The sequence below is a fragment of the Ctenopharyngodon idella genome, chromosome 16 (assembly GCF_019924925.1).
Source record: "Ctenopharyngodon idella isolate HZGC_01 chromosome 16, HZGC01, whole genome shotgun sequence".
In the NCBI taxonomy this organism is placed as follows: Eukaryota; Metazoa; Chordata; class Actinopteri; order Cypriniformes; family Xenocyprididae; genus Ctenopharyngodon; species Ctenopharyngodon idella.
This window is the reverse complement of record NC_067235.1, coordinates 16,830,546-16,836,095: the sequence shown is the minus strand read 5'-3', so window position 1 is coordinate 16,836,095 and position 5,550 is coordinate 16,830,546. Positions and strand designations below refer to the sequence as shown.

The following is a 5,550-nucleotide window of genomic DNA, read 5'->3' as shown; positions in this document are numbered from 1 at the left end:
GAGTTTCATTAGCCGTTGCATTATACGTCTAACTTATTAGTTCAATATATTTTATATTATACCATACTTACAACACTAAGTACTAGGAGTCTAACAATCCATTAAATTATTTTACAAGAATTCAAACCTATATAAAACCTTATATCACAGTTAGTGCTGCATTGTACTTAATTTCAAATGTATCATATATTTTCTTTAGCAACATAGCTTTTTCACAAGGTTATAAAAAAGTAATAATAATAACTTGGGCCAGTAAAAAAATGTTCAACGATAAAGATTTTCAATAATGAATAGGCTACAAATTTCCCATTGTGAACAACCCTGTTTGCATATGGAGTTGTCTGTACCTATTTTTCGAGTCTGTACCTATTTTTCAAGTTGTCTGTACCTATTTTTAGTACCTATATTTGCTTCACTTCAGAAGGTCTTTATAACCCCCTGGAGTCGTGTGGATATCTTTTATGATGGATTGATGTACTTTTTTGGACTTCAAAATCAAAAGTGTCATTTACTATAAAGCTTGGAAGAGCCAGGATTTTTTTTTTTTTTTTTTTTTTTTTTAAATAACTCAGATTGTGTTCGTCTGAAAGAAGATACGCCATGGTATAGGGGTAAGTAGCTAAATCATGGGATAATTTTCTATATCTGAAACAGGGATTTTCCTATATCTGAGACAGGGATTTTGTAACCAATGTTAGAACCAGAACAGGAGAGTGCAGACATCATGAGTCATGAATGGCACAGCAAGGATGATAATAATCAAGAGGCTGAACACTACAGTGTGAAAACAAACAAGGGAGAAGTTCCTCCTCTCTCCCTTATCCACCAGCTTGAATGGACGTAATTTGGCTCTGCGGTGAGCACCACTTGATAATCGACTTGTGATATTTTCTGCGTGTGCGTCTGTGTGAGAAGAGGGCGGGGATGTGCGAAAACAGTCGTGTGCACGCCCATCAATCTTCATTCATAGTAGCATGCTTAGCACTCGGAGGAGTAGGTTTGAAGTTGCCATCCGTCTGACAGCAATTATGAGAAGCGTGATTTCTTTACTGATGTTAACAAACATACTATGTGCGGGATTTCTTCTGGCTTCCCGAGAACTGAACGGTAAGACGTTGCAATACAAGTTTGCAGCTGTAGCGACATGCCAACATCAGCGATAATAAACTATTATTATTATTAATATTATTATTATTTAAGCGTCAAATCACTAAATTTGTTCAGTAGTTTAATTCATTGACTCTCCTTATTGTTGTTCGCGCAACAGAGGCGCGCGCCTCTAGCTGTTTAGGGACTTTTCACATTCTTGAAAGCTGTGTAGCAGATCTTTAACACTCTGCCACTGTAAAGCGACTGCAAAGATTGAGATACCAGTATTACGTTTACCCAGAGTTATAAACGAGCCCGTGTTTTGCGTTTTTCAGAATGTCTCAGAACTCATGAAGTGCAATGTGAGGACATGGTTACCTCCAAGGGATTTACATACCGGGTGCCTCAGGACATGGCAGTTTACCTGAGAGATAGCCATTGCGAACATGGATGGTCTCATGCGGTGGGCACGCCTTGTTTTAGGTTTATAATCAAGATGATATAAAATATAATTAAGATATAATTATCTTTTTGTAATGTTTTTATTTTGTGCATAGAATGGAACGTTTATTGCTGACTCAACAATCGATGGGAAGAAGTCAGGACCTTTTGTGGACGTGACTCCTGAGAACCTGACATTGTGCACCTGTGCAAACCTTCAATGGCAAATTCACTGTGACAACATTAAGGTAGTAGCAACATGTCTACCTGTCTGTGTGTATTTACACATGATAAGATAATAAGTTCTGAATAAATAAATGCAGTGCATAGGCTCTAAAATCAGTTTGAATGGGCAGATGAGGTTCTAATGATATTATTTTTGTTCCTTTACAGTTTTACTGTACTATCAATTATGCAGGTAAGCGCCATGAGACATCACACCATTAATGCTCTAGTCTAGAAACCATCTTAGGCCTGTTTATTAGAGGATTGGTTGACCCAAAACTGATAACTGAGACATCATTTACATATGTTGTTTCTGATGATTTTATTTCTTAAGCAGAACATGAAAGGAGATGTTAGGCAGAATGACAGCCTTAAAGGGTTAGTTCACCCAAAAATGAAAATTCAGTCAGTAATTACTCACCCTCATGTCGTTCCACATCCGTAAGACCTTCGTTCATCTTCGGAACACAAATTAAGATATTTTTAATACAATCTGATGACTCTGTGAGGCTTGCATTGACAGCAAGACAGTTTCAATGCCCAGAAAGCCACTAAAGACGTATTTAAAACAGTTAATGTGACTACAGTGGTTCAACCTTAATGTTATGAAGTGACAAGAATACTTTTTGTGTGCCAAAAAAACTAAATATATTCTTTATTCAACAATATCTAGTGAAAGCTTCGAAGCTTCATAAAGCAGTGTTTTAAAATCGCCCATCACTAGATATTGTTGAATAAAGTCGTTATTTATTTTTTTTTTTTTGGCGCACAAAAACTATTCTCGTTGCTTTACAACATTAAGGTTGAACTACTGTAGTCACATGAACTGTTTTAAATACGTCTTTAGTAGCTTTCTGGGCATTTAAAGTATTAACTGTCTTGCTGGCAATGGAGGCTTCACTGAGCCATCAGAATTTATCTAAAATATCTTAATTTGTGTTCCGAAGATGAGCGAAGGTCTTACGGGTGTGGAATGACATGAAGGTGAGTAATTGATGACAGAATTTTCATTTTTGGGTGAACTAACCCTTTAATAACCATTCCCACCTTTATATAGAAAAGATGCATTGTGCAGTGATAATGAATTTGTAACAACATATAACTCCTTTTTTAATAGTTTTTCAGCATAAATAAGGTGTGTGTTTGTTTGTGTTTGTTTAAAGTAAAACTTCAAGCTACACATGACTCCCTGCCAGGAAATTACACATTTTCAAAAGACAAAGAAGGTAACCAATATAAACTTCTTAAATTAGTTATAAACTCCACCATTAAGTAAGTTTGTCTTTACATATATTACGATGCCCACCTCTTTCTTGTCATGTTTGTTTCAGCAAATTCTCCCAGCTGGCTAACTGCTGTAATTGTGGCGAGTGTCATTGTATCTGTTACCATCCTGTCTGTTACCATTTGTTTTTTTTGGAAAAAATGTCTAAGAAAGTAAGTTCCTGTTATAAATGTTTGCATTCAGTATTGCTGTTGTTGGTAGGGATCAACTAATGATATTACTATATCAGGATTAGAATATTGATATGCCTCAAGTTATGTTATACACAATAAGCAATAAAAAGCATACCAGTAATATTTTGTTTTGCAGAATGTGTAATATTTGTCTTATATTATTTCTATAATATTTGAAACTGTTTGTCCAATTATTTCCCTAGGTCTGTGTACGCTCCTCCAGGTGAAGGTGGATCCGAGACGGGATTGTGAAATATAAAAGTCCAAGTCGCAGTCATATAGGTCATCCATAGTTAGTTCTGTAAAAAACTCTATATGGCATTATTTGTTTGCAGATGGTAGCTGGATCCACTATATATTAAGTGTCTTTAACTACTATGTAATAACATTTAAATCATTTGATACAGTGCACTTATTGCGTAAATCCATGTTTTTACGTTGTACTTACATTTAAACATTTCCTGCATGTAATTACCAGTTCCCAACCTTACTTGTATCCCACCCTGATAGCAGCAAAAGTTTTTTGCAATAAAACATGAACAAAATAGGTACATTGTACCTAACAATTTTTTTTCGTCTTAAGTACATTAATTTAAGGACACCTAATATAAAGTGGGATCAATAAATTGTTATACATTAGAGATCTTTAAACTGCATGCCATAACTCATGACTGGCAACTGTGCACCTGTGACCAAAGGCTGATGTAAACACTACCAATGCTGCCACTGTACCTGCAACAGTGACCCCATCTAATATTGATAGTAATTAACTTATTGTACAAAGAACTCTCCTCATTTACAGTAATAGTAGCAACTAATATTTTTTAAAAACCTCTTTCATACAGGCACTTGAATATTTCTTTTTTTGTTATAAGATCATATACTTTTTAAATAAAAACATTTAAATGGCTACTTGAGTCTAGTTCATGATTTTGTGTTGCCTTCACGCCTCATGGTTGTGATGTTACAAATAATTACAAAATGTCTCAAATAATTACAAATGTCTTACAAAATGAATGTAAGAGCTACTTTGAGAAATGATTGGCAATTGGGCTTATGTTATCACTATTGTTTGTTGTAGCAGAGGAGTGCAGGAAACTCTTATGACATTAGCAAACTGTTCTAATGATACTGTGGTGATTCATGCCTGTTGGGCTTTCTTTTCTGGCAGTTTTCCCAATCTCAGCTCTTGTAGCATGACAGTGTGCTTTCATGCCCCAACTTAACACCATTGTAGTGTGAAAACTATGTTAAATAGTGTTTAAAAGAGCAATGAATCGACACAAAATTGCTGATAAAATAGTTTTTAGGCCACTTTGCTATGCAGAGCAGAAAATAGGTTTATTAACTGTACTGAAAGGTTACAAATAAGTTTATTTGTGCATGTGGAATAGTAATAATAATAATAATAATAATAATAGGGAATGAAATATAGGAAAGGAGAAAAACGGTAGGTTTTTCTCCCTTCCAGATGTTGAAAGAAATTTATCTGAAAGGTAAAATTATTCTATGACATGGACAGGCATATTGATATTTACTTCTTTAATTGTGCATATTTTAATTGAAGATATTTCATAGAAACACCATTAAATCAAATTGAATGATTTCACTCAACTAACCAATAGATTTTAATGAAGGCGAAGATGTCTGAAATGTACATAATTCATGGAAATACTGAAACCCCATTAATTACAATAATTATTAGGGTCTAATTTTTATCTTTTTACTTCAAAATAAAACTATAAATTTTACTCCACAAATCCAAAAACAGTGATGTGTCAAATCCCTCATTACCACCAGACACACACACACACACACACACACACACACACACACACACACACACAAAAACTTTAGTTTTCAACATAAAAGCCTACAATGTCATATTTTCCAGAGAAATCAGGAAAATATGACAAAATTTGTCTAATTCCAGACAAAATCAGATCAATTAGGCAATAAACCGTTGCGGCTGAAATTTCACAAATGTTGATGTTCAGATGAAATGACAAAATAAAAAAATACGCATATTAGATATTGGTTATTGTTCAGCAATAGCTATTTGATTTTTTATTAAAAGCAAGTTGATCTAAAATTAAAAGCAAGAGATAAGATAAAAAATATATATATGTAAAATCTATCAATTACACAAAGGTCAGATAAAAACTGAAATTGCACATGCACGACATTTCTGTCCCTCACTTCTGAAATGATTGCTACGCCCCTGTGCACCACATTCGCAATGCAAACGGAGTGTGTGTGAACCGTCGTATAGTGGACGAGCGCTTGAATTTTTCTTTTGAATTAAAACAGTATTTATTGTTGAACACTTTAGTTATG

At 34.4% G+C, this 5,550-nt stretch overlaps 1 long non-coding RNA gene across 1 annotated transcript; it reads left to right on the top strand.

The window, feature by feature from the left end:
- The first annotated feature begins 229 nt into the window (after window positions 1-229).
- Window positions 230-4,143, top strand: LOC127497050 (uncharacterized). The gene is made up of 7 exons (XR_007925439.1): window positions 230-1,107; window positions 1,425-1,552; window positions 1,647-1,778; window positions 1,924-1,948; window positions 2,919-2,981; window positions 3,087-3,192; window positions 3,417-4,143. It is a non-coding gene; the product is annotated as an uncharacterized LOC127497050 (long non-coding RNA).
- The last annotated feature ends 1,407 nt before the right edge of the window (window positions 4,144-5,550 follow it).